Source organism: Physella acuta, unplaced genomic scaffold, assembly GCF_028476545.2.
Source record: "Physella acuta isolate Inbredline_101_S28 unplaced genomic scaffold, ASM2847654v3 ptg000329l, whole genome shotgun sequence".
NCBI classification, from domain to species: Eukaryota; Metazoa; Mollusca; class Gastropoda; family Physidae; genus Physella; species Physella acuta.
The window spans coordinates 117,104-136,573 of NW_026731848.1; the positions used below are offsets into that span (position 1 = coordinate 117,104).

Sequence of the window (19,470 nt, forward strand, 5' to 3'; positions counted from 1 at the left end):
TTAGACAGACAACACCCTCTTGTATATATCACGTATGTACACCAGTCTCAATAACAATAAAATCCAACCTCAAGTATAAGAATAAACCTACAGCACACTCTGATATATTCCATAACTAAGAATACTACAGAAAATCAATTGAGAAATTAGCTAATTAATTTTAATTACACTCAGTTATACCAAGCACAGCATATTTGTGAGCCTTTTTAAATCAACTCTAGCCCCAACAGACAAGACAAAATATCCACATTCCTACAGAGCCATCAACCTCTCCATTTAAGGAACTAGTCTTTTAGGGATCACACCCCCCCCCCTCCACACGCACACAAATCTAGACTCTATATTATACAGCAAATATCTTGGATTCTCCCTTCATATAACACCCGCTCGATTTAATTTCTATGTCTTATCAAAGTCTACAAAGTTTGTAGTTGATTTAACTATATATATATATATATATATATATATATATATATATATATATATATATATATATATATATATATATATATATATATATATATATGCGCCTAAATATTTCGTGATGGCAGTGAACAAAACATGATTGTAATGAAACCACCAAAAGCAGTGCAGATAACGGTGTTTACATAAAAAAGTCACCAAAATAAAAAGCCGGTGTAACACTGAGACGTAGAAACGACTAATCTAAAAACGAAATTACATTTTTTACTTTCTCGTATATACGAAGTATAGAGAAAGTCTTGTAATCGTGCAAAAAAAATAAATCGAGATTTTTACAAATCTCGACGTTTCACACCTCACTGATACGGAAAAACATAATTTTGCAATCTTGTCCGTATGTCTGTGTGTCTGTCTGTGTGTCTGTGTGTCTGTCTGTCCGTGTGTAAACACGATAACTTGAGAACCGTTACAGCTAGGTTGATGAAATTTCATATATAAGTATTTTATCAAAATCGTAGATCCGTATCAACTTTTGAGCGATTTCCGATAACCGGAAGTGGTACTTTTCCTACTTTGAAGTTTTCAAAAGCCTATAACTTGAGTACTATTTCAGATAGATAAATGAAATTTCATATGTAAGTAAAAGATCTAATTCTCTACCTTCTATCAAATTTTGAGTCATTTCCGTTGACTGGAAGTAGTACTTTACGCTACTTCCGATTTCTCAAAAAACTAATGTAAATTTTAAAAGTAATAATAATATTGCGCACCATTATGCGCTTTTTTTTATTTGGCGTTCACTTGGTGTGCAATTAATTTGTCTACGAGATTTTATTCTATTTTTAAAACTTTAAGTATTTAAAATGGATTAAAAATCATGTCTATAGCCCGAGTTCCCATCCCCTGTTATTTTATATAAGAATATTCGAGAAAGTTTAGGGGAGATCACTCCCGGTTTATTTTAAAGTTATAAACAGAAAAAAAATCCGATTACGAAAGAGAATGAATTGAAGAAATAACCAGTAGATTACCTCCCCTCCCAGAGTTGTCGGTCCTTCCCTGTCGGAGACTTGACTTGCTACCGGCAATATTCGATTCAAACTTGGCTGTGAATTATAAGTAGCTTTGGTTCTCACACCGACCAGACCTAGCAGCGTCTATGACTCTGCCACAAGCAACCCAGACATGACGCACGACTCCAAAACACAAGACGGTCATTAATTACACCAGAAGGAATTAGTCCAGGAGAAACTAGACAAACGTGAATTATTTTTTTAAATTAACTTTAGACAGATTTTCCATCATTCGCTAGGTCGACATAGACTTGACTAGACTAGGCCAACAAAGACTGGAAACCTACGGCCATTAGGGACAAAATAAATTAACAGAAGTCAATAATGGTTTATATACCTGATGTGTGTGTGTAAACAAATATGACTTCAGTGTATATGTAAGTATGTATAACACCATTATATACAGGATGGACTATAATTTCAATGTATATAGGACGAACTACTACTCTGGTTTTACAAGAGCAACTATGACTTCAAATTTTAAAATAAACATCCTATGTTTCTTTATAGAAAAGTAGGGCATTTTAATTTGTAATTATCTGAACTAAATTAAAATGATTTCCATTGCAAAGAATAATTAGGATTGGCATGCAGTAACCGACTTACACTATTTTTAGATGTTGTGATGTGGATTTTGATAGCAGAACTAAGATTATGGGGATGTTGTGATGATGAGATGATGTTATTATGTTGGGATAAAATGTGAATGTTAAGGTTTTTTTTCTTGTTTTATTAATGAGTATCGTGATGTTTATATAAATATTTATTTATTTATGGTAAGTTTTTGGTGCTTAATTGATAGATTATATATGCTAATTTGTGTAGATTAACATACTTATACATATTAAAGTATCGATACTGATGAGGTTATTGAACTCGTTTGAGTATAAAATAGTTTTAGCTGTAGGCTACGGGAGGGTGGGGGAGGGGGGAGAGGGAAGATTACAGGTTAGGGAAAAAAACTATTTTTAATAACAGTAGCAAATAGCTTTTTGGGAGAAAATTTAGCCACACACAAGCAAGATAGAGACAGAGAGAGAGAGAGGAAGAGACAAAGAGAGGGAGAGACAGAGAGAGAAAGAGAGAGGACTAACGGAAAATGCTGATCACACCATTTTGCCATCAACGAGTTTTGTTTTGTCTCACATTTAGAACAGAGATACCGGAAGTCCCAAGCATCCCGATCAAATCAATCAGCAGATCGAACTGCGACAACTCTGATTGGTATGACAGGAGTGTATACGACACGCGGAAGTCTGCAAGACACGTTCGTTAGGTGTCTGGAGCCGCAAATGTTTGGCACTATTTTTAGTCTTCCGTTAACTAAGCCCTGGCTATCTTAGGTATGTTTGGTTTCAGTCTCCTTGTGATGACGCAATGTTGCGTCGAAGCCAGGTAGATAGCAGAAATAGGCTTTAGCGTGTTAGTCAGAGGTAGACCAATGAAAATTCAGAGACTGACCGGTCACGTGGGACGGTCAGCTGACCACTGAGGCGTGGGTCAGTAGAGTGATAGGCCAGGAGTTGTTAGGTAGCGGTCAGAGACGGCCGAGGAATGTAGATAGTTAGGTAGATCATGATTAGCTAGCGAGGTAGAAGGTGTTAGATTGTAGAATGTAGAGAACAGTTAGTGTTAGGATTGGTCATGGGAGTGCGTAGTAGTAGGTAGCATGTGGTATGAACAGTCAGTAGTAGTAGTAAATAGTACAGTGTAGATCAGTTAGGTAGAAACTTGAACATATATATCATTTTAATAAAGAACAATTATAGTTGAACTTGAACTGTGTGTTATTGCATTCATTCGTTACCGCCTTCATAAAAAACCCCCACCCTCACATCTGGTGGAGCGCGGGTCGAGTAAGGGAAAGAACGTATATCAGCTATTCATGACGGAGTATGACTGGTGTACAGCTTTCTTAACTCAACACAACAGCGAGTTTCTTCAACCGGAACGAGTTTGGATTAACAACACAAGGAAACAGTCTACATGTCCAAAAAGATAAGTACCTTCCAAAATTTTTTTAAACGTTTGGGTTTAGACTCGTGCTGGATATTTGGTACCAGCGGTTTTTCTGCCTCTTTCTTATCTGTTTCTTCAACCACACTACCCTTAAAAATGCCTCCATTGTACGAAGTGGGCACTAAAACTGAGCTCAAGTCAGGCCTAGAAGAGTCAGGTAGAATTGATGACTTGTTGCTATACACAAATGTTCAGAATACAGTTAAAATGGAACACAAAACAAGAACTATTGAGGATCCAGATATTCTGGATGAATTGATTATTAGGCTTGGACAATACACGACAACAGAAAATCGAGACTGGTTATTAACTGTTAAAGAATTTGACGTAAAAACTCTAGATGATCCAGATGCTATGGAAGATTTGATCAATAGAATTGTAGATTACAAGGTATTCGGAGATCCAGATTCCTTGTTGACTGAAGAAGAATATGATGCAAAGATAGATGCCGAGTTAGCAGAGAAACAAAGAGAAGCAGAAACATATATTGCCGGAATTAAAGAAGAAACAGAAAGAATTCGTAAAGAAAGAGAAAAATTGAGAGAACTTTGCCAAGCCAAACAAGAAACGGTGCAAAGTTTAGATACTAATAATAACAACCAGACAACCGAAACAACATTTTACTATTCCTACGATTCAGATTCAGATGACACGTTCAGTGAAGCAAGCGAAATACCTACAACAAAAAGTGAAACACCACATACACTCCAAAAACATAATACGGCAAATCACACCATTCAGATTAACTACAGTCAACAAAAACACAATTACAGTGTCAGATGCTACTATTGTAATAGAACAGGCCACAAACAAATAAATTGCAGAATACGCTATTATGATATACGCCAACAAGATGCACAACGCAACAGACCAAAATATAGACAGATAAATAGAATAGCTTTTATGTCATCGTTTACAGAAGCCAGTAGAAGAACAGACATATTTACATCAAAAGTCAATAACAAATACGCCACAGCAATTAGAGATACACACTGCTCCACAGTGGCAGTACGTAACACATTCGTACAACACCACCAATACACAGGCAGAACACAACTTGTCCACAGTTCAAGAGGCAGCACATATGTTTGGCCAACAGCTATAGTCACCATAGCCACACCCTCAGCGTGTAAAACAGTTGAAGCAGCTGTTTTCAAAAACGGACCATACGATATGATACTAGGCAACATTACAGGAGTGAAGCAATTTAATGTAGAATTTATGAACTACAAGCGGCAAGTAAACAAGCAGCCCAGTATTCGAGACAACGAAAAAGTAGACGAATTGCAATTCAAAACGGACAAGTTGATAGAAAAAGTTAACGAGGTTATTCAGGATCATTCTATAATGATTACCGAGATTGGTGCAGCTGTTCTTAACTTAAGACTTCAGAACGACACAGTCAGTAATAGATTGCTGAGATTAGAGAAATCAGTAAACAATGAATCAGAGGAATATGTAACAAGGAATTTGATAGCAGACAAACAGTACTGTTACTCCTGGTCAGCCTTAAACCAGATGACCCCATCAACACACCTACACAAACACAAGTATAGTAATCATAGACCATATGAAAGCTCACAACACCTTTGTCCACACCGAGCCCCGCCCTATCGGTCCCAGTGTGGTATATTAATGCCTGGATATAATTTGACCCGGAACGCCCCCACTAATGATTTGAATAATGAACATAATGGTGAAGTCAGTCAAGTCAGTCAACAAGTCAGTTGAAGTCGTAGTTGAGGTCATAGTGACGTCGTTGAAGTCATGTTGCAGTCAAAGAAAAGTTTTTGAAGTTATATTAAAGTCGTTGAGGTCATAGTGAAGAAGTGAAATCGTCGAAGTTATAGTGAAGTCTTTGAAATCAAAGTGATGTCGTTGAAATCTTTGAAGTCAAAGTTAAAGTATTTGAAGTCGAAGTAAGGTTAATCTAAGTCAGTCGTTGAAGTCTTTGAAGTCATGTTGAAGTCAAAGTGAAGTCTTTGAAGTCATATTGAAGTCGTTGAAGTCATATTGAAGTTGCTGAAGTCAAAGTGAAGTCTTTGAAGTCATATTGAAGTAGTTGAAGTCAAGGAAAAGTCTTTGAAGTCAAAGTGAAGACGTTTAAGTCGTCGAAGTTCAAGTCAGTCAGTGAAGTCCTTAAAGTTGAATTGAAGTCGAAGTCAGTCAGAGGTCTATGAAGTCAGTCGATTTAGTTGTCGCAGTGAAGAGAATTTAGTCGTCAAGGAAATTAGTCGTCATGTGAAGTCAGTCGTCAGAGGAAATCAGTCGTCAAAGTGGAATCAGTCGTTAAATTGAAGTCAGTCGAGTTACTGAAGTCGAAGTGAAATAAGTCAAGTTACTGAAGTCAAGGTGAAATAAGTCAAGTTACTGAAGTCAAAAGTGAAGTCAGTCATTAGTCAAGCAAGCCAGTTTAAGTCAAGTAAAAAGTCACATAGTGAGAGCTGCTCCACTATTTGATCACGTGTTGAAATGTTGATTTGAAATGGCACGATATTATTGATATACACTCACATGTCTATTCTTTTTGTGAAGCTATTTCTAAGCTCTAGTAGTGTTCACGTCTATTGAGTTTATTAGGCTTTACAGATTGTTGTTAGATTAGAGTGTACTGATTTTTTATTTGGTTATGTTGTAATGTTATTTTCTTAATGTTTTTTATGCCGCCAGACAAATGTTCAGCACGGTTAAATGTGGGATTGAGGTTTTATTTAATGGAAGGTACCTCTGTCTGAATACTTGTCTGCACGGGCACTAAGATGGTCACGTAAAACCATTGCTCATAATCTCGTAATACAATTTCAGACCCACTACGCTATTCAGAATGAGACCAGATGAAGCAGACATTTCAAAGAGTGCCGCCACCTGAAGCCTGATTACGTTGAATTACCTGGACAGCGAACAGCCCTGCTGAACAGAGAATTGCCCTGGTCAAGATAGCGGACGCATCGCCACCGCTTCGCCCCCGCACTGGGGTTGAATAACAGACCGCCAGCTTCTTACACCTACGTCGGCATATACAAAGGGCAGAAGACCCATCGTCCAAGTTCCCAGCGTCGGAACGTTACGTCATTGTTCGCCACCGCATCAGACAGCTCCAGTTCATCGTATAACCACTCTACGTGGACGTCTCAACCAGCGTTGAGTTTGTTGCGTCATCACATTGACCAACGAAAGTTACGCATACACCCGCCTCACGGGAATTTACATCAAAACTCGCCACAACCCACCCACCACAGAGGAACGACAACAACTACATAACACTTCCACATACACTTACACTGCTCGCAGAGCCCGTTCAACCAGTTACACATTCTACTAAGATAAGCTCAAGGCCAGTACACGACAACCTAGCCAGAACTGAGTTGCACATGATTGAATTCACACATACCATAACATAGACATACATTAGCAAGCAGAGACACCAGTCACACCACAAGATTTCAGGAACTAGAACAATGACATTTCTTTCAAGAACACAGACACAAGAGTTTATATTTTTGTAAACTGTGCTGTCCCATTTTGTATTTGATTTATATGATTGATGTTAGGGATAGAATAGAGTAGTAAGACAGATAGTTGTTGATGTATTAGATTAGTAGCAGACGCTGAAAAATATAATTTGTCAGCTACAGAAAGGGAGGGAGATATGTGATGACGCAATGTTGCGTCGAAGCCAGGTAGATAGCAGAAATAGGCTTTAGCGTGTTAGTCAGAGGTAGACCAATGAAAATTCAGAGACTGACCGGTCACGTGGGACGGTCAGCTGACCACTGAGGCGTGGGTCAGTAGAGTGATAGGCCAGGAGTTGTTAGGTAGCGGTCAGAGACGGCCGAGGAATGTAGATAGTTAGGTAGATCATGATTAGCTAGCGAGGTAGAAGGTGTTAGATTGTAGAATGTAGAGAACAGTTAGTGTTAGGATTGGTCATGGGAGTGCGTAGTAGTAGGTAGCATGTGGTATGAACAGTCAGTAGTAGTAGTAAATAGTACAGTGTAGATCAGTTAGGTAGAAACTTGAACATATATATCATTTTAATAAAGAACAATTATAGTTGAACTTGAACTGTGTGTTATTGCATTCATTCGTTCCATCTTCTAAAACCCCCACCCTCACACTCCTACAAGATATGTTTGGTTTCAGTCTCCTACAAGGTATGTTTGGTTTCAGTCTCCTACAAGGTATGTTTGGTTTCAGTCTCCTACAAGATATGTTTGGTTTCAGTCTCCTACAAGATATGTTTGGTTTCAGTCTCCTACAAGATATGTTTAGTGTCAGTCTCCTACAAGATATGTTTGGTTTCAGTCTCCTACAAGATATGTTTAGTGTCAGTCTCCTACAAGGTATGTTTAGTGTCAGTCTCCTACAAGATATGTTTAGTGTCCTTCTCCTACAAGATATGTTTAGTGTCAGTCTCCTACAAGATATGTTTGGTTTCAGTCTCCTACAAGGTATGTTTGGTTTCAGTCTCCTACAAGGTATGTTTGGTTTCAGTCTCCTACAAGGTATGTTTGGTTTCAGTCTGCTACAATGTATGTTTGGTTTCAGTCTCCTACAAGGTATGTTTGGTTTCAGTCTCCTACATTGGTTTCAGTCTCCTACAAGGTATGTTTGGTTTCAGTCTCCTACAAGGTATGTTTGGTTTCAGTCTCCTACAAGGTATGTTTGGTTTCAGTCTCCTACAAGGTATGTTTGGTTTCAGTCTCCTACAAGGTATGTTTGGTTTCAGTCTCCTACAAGGTATGTTTGGTTTCAGTCTCCTACAAGGTATGTTTGGTTTCAGTCTCCTACAAGGTATGTTTGGTTTCAGTCTCCTACAAGATATGTTTGGTTTCAGTCTCCTACAAGATATGTTTGGTTTCAGTCTCCTACAAGATATGTTTAGTGTCAGTCTCCTACAAGATATGTTTGGTTTCAGTCTCCTACAAGATATGTTTAGTGTCAGTCTCCTACAAGGTATGTTTAGTGTCAGTCTCCTACAAGATATGTTTAGTGTCCTTCTCCTACAAGATATGTTTAGTGTCAGTCTCCTACAAGATATGTTTGGTTTCAGTCTCCTACAAGGTATGTTTGGTTTCAGTCTCCTACAAGGTATGTTTGGTTTCAGTCTCCTACAAGGTATGTTTGGTTTCAGTCTGCTACAATGTATGTTTGGTTTCAGTCTCCTACAAGGTATGTTTGGTTTCAGTCTCCTACATTGGTTTCAGTCTCCTACAAGGTATGTTTGGTTTCAGTCTCCTACAAGGTATGTTTGGTTTCAGTCTCCTACAAGGTATGTTTGGTTTCAGTCTCCTACAAGGTATGTTTGGTTTCAGTCTCCTACAAGGTATGTTTGGTTTCAGTCTCCTACAAGGTATGTTTAGTGTCAGTCTCCTACAAGATATGTTTAGTGTCAGTCTCCTACAAGGTATGTTTGGTTTCAGTCTCCTACAAGGTATGTTTGGTTTCAGTCTCCTACAAGGTATGTTTGGTTTCAGTCTCCTACAAGGTATGTTTGGTTTCAGTCTCCTACAAGGTATGTTTGGTTTCAGTCTCCTACAAGGTATGTTTGATTTCAGTCTCCTACAAGGTATGTTTGGTTTCAGTCTCCTACAAGGTATGTTTGGTGTCAGTCTCCTACAAGGTATGTTTGGTTTCCTACAAGGTATGTTTGGTTTCAGTCTCCTACAAGGTATGTTTGGTTTCAGTCTCCTACAAGGTATGTTTGGTGTCAGTCTCCTACAAGGTATGTTTGGTTTCCTACAAGGTATGTTTGGTTTCAGTCTCCTACAAGGTATGTTTGGTCTCCTACAAGGTATGTTTGGTTTCAGTCTCCTACAAGGTATGTTTGGTTTCAGTCTCCTACAAGGTATGTTTGGTTTCCTACAAGGTATGTTTGGTTTCAGTCTCCTACAAGGTATGTTTGGTTTCAGTCTCCTACAAGGTATGTTTGGTTTCCTACAAGGTATGTTTGGTTTCAGTCTCCTACAAGGTATGTTTGGTTTCAGTCTCCTACAAGGTATGTTTGGTTTCAGTCTCCTACAAGGTATGTTTGGTTTCAGTCTCCTACAAGGTATGTTTGGTGTCAGTCTCCTACAAGGTATGTTTGGTTTCCTACAAGGTATGTTTGGTTTCAGTCTCCTACAAGGTATGTTTGGTTTCAGTCTCCTACAAGGTATGTTTGGTTTCAGTCTCCTACAAGGTATGTTTGGTCTCCTACATGGTATGTTTGGTTTCCTACAAGGTATGCTTGGTTTCAGTCTCCTACAAGGTATGTTTGGTTTCAGTCTCCTACAAGGTATTTTTGGTTTCAGTCTCCTACAAGGTATGTTTGGTTTCCTACAAGGTATGTTTGGTTTCAGTCTCCTACAACGTATGTTTGGTTTCAGTCTCCTACAAGGTTTTATTCATGTAGGAGGGGTGGGGGAGCGTTAAAGAGGACACTACAACCTCCACACACACACACACACACACACACACACACACACTTAAGCCACCGGAGGTCTAAATCAAATCTACTGTGATAAAATATTCTAATAGCACACACACACACATATTTATCCCACACGTCTAGTAATTTTTATCTAAAAACATTTTTGTCAAAAGAGAATTTTTGTTGGTTAAAAATACTTCTAGACGTTGAAGACTCTCGGCAGTAAAAAGATCTTGTTGCATTTAGTTTTTAAGCCTGAAACCTGACAAGACAGAGCGATTATCGTGGGCGGAGCATCAAACAGTAGCACTTGACGTGGGCGGGGCATTTTATTTGTTTTTACTTTTCTAATTTTTTTTTCAATTCTATAGTACGGGAAATTTCAGTTTCTGCTAGACAATCGACGTTCAACTCCTTCCTGTGATGGAAAAACCTATTTTGCTATGTGTGATAACCGTAACTAGTACTTTATTTCCTGTTTCTCAAAAACTATTGGAACTGTATTCATTTTTACCAGCATACAGCAAAATCTTTCACGAACGTTTCACCTCTAGGTGTTTTCTCAAAGCTCAGCGGTTTTGTCACAAACTGAACAACAATTCCTACAGCCCGGTTCATTGGGATTGCCATCCCAACATTTAATTTTGTGTTGGATTATATGAAAAAGTTTATAGAAACTCATTTTCATTATATTTATATTAGTAATAATCAAATTTAAAAGTTATACAGCCCACAACTGATAGAGTAGTGAATACAGCCCACAACTGATAGAGTAGTGAATACAGCCCACAACTGATAGAGTAGTGAATACAGCCCACAACTGATAGAGTAGTGAATACAGCCCACAACTGATAGAGTAGTGAATACAGCCCACAACTGATAGAGTAGTGAATACAGCCCACAACTGATAGAGTAGTGAATACAGCCCACAACTGATAGAGTAGTGAATACAGCCCACAACTGATAGAGTAGTGAATACAGCCCACAACTGATAGAGTAGTGAATACAGCCCACAACTGATACAGCTCACAACTGATACAGCCCACAACTGATAGAGTAGTGCAAACAATTATACCATTTGTATCCCCTCTATAGTAATGGTAAAATGATTTTCTAATAACTAATTTTGTTTATTTACATTGAAATTTAAACAATTAAGTAAATCTTTATAATTATTAGAGTTTAATTTAACCAAAAGAAATAAAACGGTGTTTAATTGAAGAAAATATTATTAAACAGACTTAACCTAATCTTTACCAAAGCTAATCAAATTATTTGAACTGTAAATGTATAAAAAAAATTCAAGTGCATAGATATAATTATAAATATACACAAGCAAACACACACACACACACACACACACACACACATATATATATATATATATAAATATATATATATATATATATATATATATATATATATATATATATATATATATATATATATGTGTGTGTGTGTGTGTGTGTGTGTGTGTGGTGTGTGCGTGTATATGTGTAATTTTAAAACTGGACTTAATTAAAATAAAGCAATAATGATTTTGTGTTAAACACGGTCCGGTGTGTTTTCTATCTCTGAGCCATGAGAAATGCGGCTGAAAAAAATCTCAAGTGAATTAAGAAATGTAGGTTTCTTTAATTTTTTTTACTCATTCTTAACATGTCGCCGTGTATCGATCTTCGTATCGTGTACGTGGCCTATAGTCTCTGTATCTCTAGCCGGCATCAAATGGCTGACTTGTACACTGTACACTTGTACACTGTACACTTGTACAATACAGTTCCATGTCGTATCGTGTACGTGGCCTATTGTCTCTGTATCTCTAGCCGGCATCAATATGGCTGACTTGTACACTGTACACTTGTACACAAGAGTTTCATGTCAACGGTTCAACCACAGCTGTACGGGGGGGGGGGGGAATGCTGGGGTGGAGGTTAACGTTAGAGGGGAGGGGAGTGGTATGATGTATTTCAGAAGTCAGGACTGTCCATCTTAAGTCGGCCTGAGATGACTCATGACCTTTAGAATCCTTGATACGAATGTCAAGGTCAGCACCCAACATCGAGGGGGGCGGATTTCTCCAGACGGCTGGTAATTTAAGAGAAGGAGCAGGGGAGGGGTGAGGCTAGTGTTTAAAATGTGTTCTAATTAACGGCATCTATGGTGGACAGTCTCTCCCTCATTAGTTCAGTGGACAGTTTTTCTCTAATTAGTTCATTTATTACGGTTGGATTGATGAACGTGCCAGATTTGACGTGGATGGACACTGTGAAGAGGGGGGAGGGGGTATGGTTGTGACAGTCTCTACATAGGATAGAACTAGAGGGACGGACGTGTATGTGGCCCCGGGGGAGGTGGCACAGACGTATAAGTGGCCATGGCCTAACCCGATGTGCCAATGTCAAGGAGTCTTCAGATGGCTAAAGGGACGCAGCACTTTCAGACAGGGCAGTCCCCCCCCCCCCCCCCCTTATCAGTCCTTATCAAAGTGTACTTTAAAATTCCTCCTTCAGTTCACAACACGACACAAGCGAACCCTCGGCTAGATACACGTAGACGTTTGTAAAGGGCTGGGAGATTATCAATAAAGATCTACATCAACGCCTACTATAACCATACCTATAACTAAACATACAATTAAACCTTCTATCAAACCTACAAAATCTTCGAATAGCCTCTTAACTAGAACAAACCTTTTTTGTCATCTAACCTTGCATTAGCAGCTAGAGTTAAGTGTACACAATGTCATGAACGGAACATACAACTTGCCGGCTGATGAGCCGGATGCTCATCATTTAAGTGTTGACCATAATAACGGGGGTGGGCGTGAGTACATGAGCACTTATCGGTTCACACGCACGAGCCGACCTTGACCCTGTCATGCTTACATTTATTCACAGTAAGAAAAAACGTATCAACAATTGAGATGCCTCCAATTTTAGACTTTAGTCGTTATTGATCTGGTCAGCTAACTGCCATCAAATGTTGGTGAACTTGATATACACATTGACAACCAGTGCATGAAATCTTAGAAGATTTGGTCTGGTCCATGCGAAAATGTTTGAACTCTGGAATCAACGTACACAAATTAAAGATGAAAACAGTTTTCATAACGTGGAGAAATAATGAATCAACTTTTTACAAGTAAAACAGATGCTATTGAAAAGGTAATCGTATTGTTAGTTGTGGTAATCGCACTGCTAGCTCTGGTAATCGAACTGTACATAGTGATAATCGAATCGCTTGACCTAGTATTCGTGCTTGTAATCGAACTGCTAGCCTTAATAATCGAACTCGTTAGACCCACGCGGCTGTAGGTTACATACCGGAGTGGAAGAGTATCGATTTTCTTCTTAATTTCATTCTTTTAGATCCCACGATTCCATATAAGATTTTTACTTCTCACAGCGGGATATGGGGGGGGGGGGGGAACAGGTAGGCGGTATATTGTTGTGTGAAGAGGGTAGATTACGTCACCCTTGTTGTCAGATGTATCCGGTGTGTTTATATTCCTCACCCCCCCCCCCCGTGGGGCCATTTGACCACTTGACAGGACACGTCTATAAATATTCTGGAAAGATCTGCTGTCGTCTACTTCTCTGCATAACTTTTTTAGTTTGTATCAAAACAGCAGCAACAAAACTTCGATGCCTGACGTCGTTAGCTACCCCCCTCTCCTTCTATATTCACCCGTCACACCCCCACCCCAACACACCCACACACACACACGCCCACACACACACACCCCACCCACAGTACAAATATATAACATGGTCGAGTGAGAGAGCAGACTATAGTCCCCCCCCCCCCCCCCAAAAAAAAATAGTTCAACCACAGGACTTGACAATGTAGCACTTCCGCCTCAGTTGTGAACCCGTTACATGCTGGGATTTGTGTGCTAGCCAAAGTCAAGGTCACATAAACAGATACATCCTACGTCATCTGACATATCAAGTGTCAAGTTTAGAAGTAACTTGTTATGGGGGAAAAATGAGTGAAGGAAAGTCTATTTTTACCACAACCTTCAACAGGACTTGTAAGTCTCGTTCTCTTTCGCAAAAATTCGAGATCTCGTTAGCCAGAGAGTGATATAAGTTTCCGAATTAAAATAACTGTTGTGAACACGATTCACATTAAAAGCAAAAAAAAAAACATGGCGGTTTTTTGTTTCTAGTCCTCGCTTCAAGATAAAATTTTATTTTTCTAATAATAGAATCAAATTAAGTGCCGGTAGCCCAAGGGTATGAATATTATATTAATATTGTAATTAGGTTTAGGACTACTTGTTACCGAAATAATGACTAACTGTACGTTTCAGTTTTAAAAGTCACAGTTTAACGTAGGCTATACATTTCCTCAAGCTAGCCTGCATCTTGTAGTCTATCAATATCATTGTTTACGATTTTAAACAACTTAACCATAGCGGAAGTAACGTTATATTTTTTTTTACCGATTTCATAAAACATTGTTAATATTTGGTTTGAAATATACTAGCTGGCAAGTACGAGAACGAGAAGATGGTGTTCAACTTACAAGCCCAATGGAGGCGAGCGAGTTGACGAGATTCCTTCTATAATGTTGTTGACATGGAGTAAAAACGTGCTTTTTAGATTTAGACCGTAAAAAAAATAAAAAATAAAAACTTAAGCCTAAAATTAATTTAGAAATTTTATATTTTTAGAATAAATGCTATAAAAGTTGCAAATCCAGAGAACTTGAAAATAATTTGTTGAGTTTAAGGCTACATTTCTATTTATTTTTATCAAGCCTAAGTTATAACCGGATGTTTCACTTTCGTAAGACAAATATTGATTGGCTGTACAGTAACTTAGTGATCGATAACTATTTGTTTACAAAACTTTGCAGATCAAGTTTTTAAATTACAATGCAAATTTAAAACCCCATGACCTAGTTTTCTATTTTTAGCTTACAATGTGTACAATAAAATCAATGGCGGCCTATCCAATAGCAGGATGCCATTGTTTATGTCGCCATTACACGTGAAAACCAAATTGTTTTTGCTTTTTTTTTAAATTTTATTTAGTTACCGAAAATATTAAAAACATCAAATACGTCCAATCTTTAGTAAAGTCCAAAAATAACCAGAAAGACAGGATTTTATAACCATATTAATTGTAACTACGCCGTGCAAGATTTTTAAATTAATTTATGCACCTCTCAAATACCTTTGAGACTTTTCTCGCTCGTGTCCATTCCTACCTCCGTCCCTCCGTCTCCAGACGCTCACCCAGTCCATTCCTGACCATGTCTACGTCACATCCTGTCTGCGTCCTGGCCGTGTTAGCGTCTTGTCATATTAGGCTCGTCTGTTGGGGAAGTTGTCTCATTAGTGGTCACGTTCGTGATGTACTGGTCACTTTACATAGGTTTGTCACGTTCGTGATGTACTGGTCACTTTACACTGGTTTGTCACGTTCGTGGTATACTGGTCACTTTACATTGGTTTGTCACGTTCGTGATGTACTGGTCACTTTACACTGGTTTGTCACGTTCGTGATTTAATAGTCACTTTACACTGGTTTGTCACGTTCGTGATGTACTGGACACTTTACACTGGTTTGTCACGTTCGTGATTTAATAGTCACTTTACACTGGTTTGTCACGTTCGTGATGTACCGGTCACTTTACACTGGTTTGTCACGTTCGTGATTTAATAGTCACTTTACACTGGTTTGTCACGTTCGTGATGTACTGGTCTCTTTACATTGGTTTGTCACGTTCATGGTTTACTGATCACTTCCCACCGATGTGTCACGTTCATGGTTTACTGATCACTTCCCACCGATGTGTCACGTTCGTGGTTTACTGATCACTTCCCACCAAAGTATCACGTTTGTGTTTACTGATCACTTGCCTAGCATATTATTTGAATGTGTGTTTATTTATGTATTTTATTTGAGAGCTGTGTGTGTGAGGGGAGAGTAGATGCGATTAACCCTCTTTCTCCCCCCCCCCCCACCCCCCACCCCCTCCCACCAAAGACCTACAACTTAGTCACACGACGCTGTGTTTAGTCACCACATATATCGTTAGATTTTATACAATTGTATTTCTATGTATGGTCTTCACCATAATTTGTAGCCAAATCTGAACTCCGTTAGGTACTAATTTAACTATGCGCAGCATGAACTCAACTCTGAATAGCCTGAACTCCGTTAGGTACTGATTTAACTATGCGCAGCATGAACTCAACTCTGAATAGCCTGAACTCCGTTAGGTACTGATTTAACTATGCGCAGCATGAACTCAACTCTGAATAGCCTGAACTCCGTTAGGTACTAATTTAACTAGGCGCAGCATGAACTCAACTCTGAATAAAATGAACTAAGCTCCGAATAGCCTGAACTGTTCGACTCCGTGTAGCAACCCCAGGCCGGGACCATGTAATGGAAATCTTTCTGCATGACTTGACCCGTTCACTTTATAGTTTTTCCACCTCCATCGTCACGATGTAAGGGGCGGGACAAGGGGGGGGGGGGGTCGGGATTAATTAAACAGAAATGATTGACGACTGTCTAGAATGATCCATGTATGTACCAGAGGGAAAGATTTCAAATCGGCCTTGGAGGTGCATTGGAACAAAAAAATAGACTTTTCAGATCAATCTATTTCACTCCGATAAAATTAAAAATCTGATTTCTACGTGGAACCCAACTGCTATTCAATGGTCGCATGTATGTGTAGTTGTACGATACAGCGGTTGTATGTATGTGTAGGTGTATGATACAGTGGTTGTATGTATGTGTAGGTGTATGACATAATTGTCGCATGTATGTGTAGATGTATGATACAGTGATTGCATGTATGTGTAGTTGTATGATATAGTGGTTGCATGTATGTGTAGTGTATGATACAGTGGTTGTATGTATGTGTAGGTGTATGATACAGTGGTTGTATGTATGTGTAGTGTATGATACAGTGGTTGCATGTATGTGTAGGTGTATGATACAGAGGTTGTATGTATATTTAGTGTATAATACAGTGGTTGCATGTATGTGTAGATGTATTACATAGTTTTCCCTTACTAAAGATGTTGTCATCATAGGTAAATAACTAAGTCAAAGAAGAAGAAAAATAAAACTACACTCCGCTAGAGAAATGGTCGTGTCAAGCTTGATCATTAAAATCTATTTTATCATTGAGATCAAACAGCAGTCAGATATTTCACACACACCATCAAACAACAGTGTCAGATACTTTTGTCTTGACATTTCAAATTCTTACGCCATCTCCTCGTCCTACCAGTACTAGTCAGTGCCGGAACTAGTAATGTAGGAACAGGAGGGAACTACGTCAGGGAACTCTGTCAGGGAACTACGTCAGGGAACTCTGTCAGAGAACTACGTCAGGGAACTACGTCAGGGAACTCTGTCAGGGAACTTTGTCAGGGAACTAAAGCTGTTCCAATTTCGGAACATTAAATATCAGGACCCAACACAGCAAAAGTTGGCCTCTATCTATTGAGTGAGGGCCAGTTGGCCTCTATCTATTTAGTCAGGGCCAGTTGGCCTCTATCTATTGAGTGAGGGCCAGTTGGCCTCTATCTATTTAGTGAGGGCCAGTTGGTCTCTATCTATTTAGTGAGGGCCAGTTGGCCTCTATCTATTGAGTGAGGGCCAGTTGGCCTCTATTGAGTGAGGGCCAGTTGACCTCTATCTATTGAGTGAGGGCCAGTTGGCCTCTATTGAGTGAGGGCCAGTTGACCTCTATCTATTGAGTGAGGGCCAGTTGGCCTCTATTGAGTGAGGGCCAGTTGGCCTCTATCTATTGAGTGAGGGCCAGTTGGCCTATATCTATTGAGTGAGGGCCAGTTGGCCTCTATCTATTGAGTGAAGGCCAGTTGGCCTCTATTGAGTGAGGGCCAGTTGGCCTCTATCTATTGAGTGAGGGCCAGTTGGTCTCTATCTATTGAGTGAGGGCCAGCGTAAGTTAAAGTCAGGGAGAAATGTGAGAAGCGAGTTTTTCATAACGGTTGACGGATTGTTCGGCCCGATGAAGGGAGGGGGGGGGGGGGGTTAATAAAACAGAGCAAACGAACAGAGGGGGCTATAACGGGCAATGTTTGAATATTAGTCAGGTTTTTTTCTCCTGTGTACGGGAGATGGGGTGGGGCTGGGTGAGAGTTTTGGGTGCAGCGAGGAAAAGATCAATAATCAATTTCTTTTATAAAATGGTTTTTAACTAGGGACTCTGGCGAGTTTAAGGGCACGGTGACATTAAAGGTGTCTTTACAAACTCAGTTTTAAATTTAGAAAAACTGGACACGTCTTGAACAGTAGCAACTCAACACCTCAACACAGCAACACACATATCATCTACACAACAACACACAAATATCACCTACACACCTAAACACAACAACACACACATCACCTATACACCTCAACACAACACACAAACATCACCTACACACCTAAACACAACAACACACACATCACCTATACACCTCAACACAACACACAAACATCACCTACACACCTAAACACAACAACACACAAATCACCTATACACCTCAACACAACACACAAACATCACCTACACACCTAAACACAACAACACACACATCACCTATACACCTCAACACAACACACAAACATCACCTACACACCTAAACACAACAAAACACACATCACCTATACACCTTAACACACACATCATCTACACACCTTAACATAGACACGTTACACACACAGCCAACCCACTCATACACCACACACATTACTTACACACAACACACATTAATTACATACCACAATATTACTTACACACGATACACGTCTAACACCAGTTGTACAACACACGCGACAGTGTAGTTGTGTCACGTGTTGCCCGTAAGATGGACACATGCCTACAAATGTACTCATCTCGGACCCTCCACCAGCGCACACAAAAAGGCGCCAAACGACTTGACGTCACTGCCTGCTGCAGATCTGCGAGAATCTAATCAGACAAGTTGAGTGCGAGGCCCTTGTGTGGGCCCCTCTGAGGGAAGCCGTGCGAGCAACGATTTCAAATTGAACAACGGAAAAATGCTTTAGCACGGTTAACTCGTTAAACCCTAACTGTTACCGATTGACTGGTTAAACCATTCACATTGATGCTTGTCTGGTTTAACATGAAATACTTCAACCAGTGGTGGAGTCAGTTGGGGTGGGGGGGGGGGGGGGGGGGGGCACTAGATGTGTTACATATATAAATGTGGAGGAATGTGGACCCTCCACGTGAAAAACTTGCCTACGACTCTGAATCTAACCAAAGTAGGTTCAAAAAATGTGGTTGGCCACAGGCAGTTCGCCACATGTGTGTCACCACAACATCTTGCCCACATGAGCAGGCAGCTCGCCACATGTGCGTCACCACAACGTCACCACAACATCCTGCCTACATGAAGGGCTTCAGTCAGCTCTCACAGAAAAAAATGTTTTAAATCAAATCCCTCTCCTCCCTATATTCCCCCCCCCCAGCAAATTTTGTTCATCAGGCCACTGCTCGCCTCCAATTAATTACGCCGTATTTACATTT

General features: G+C 39.6%; 1 protein-coding gene across 4 annotated transcripts in view; it reads right to left on the minus strand.

The window, feature by feature from the left end:
- The window catches only part of LOC131940750 (uncharacterized), a 63,197-nt gene that overhangs the window by 19,364 nt on the left and 24,363 nt on the right, over nucleotides 1-19,470 (minus strand). The gene's annotated exons all lie outside the window — the stretch shown is intronic.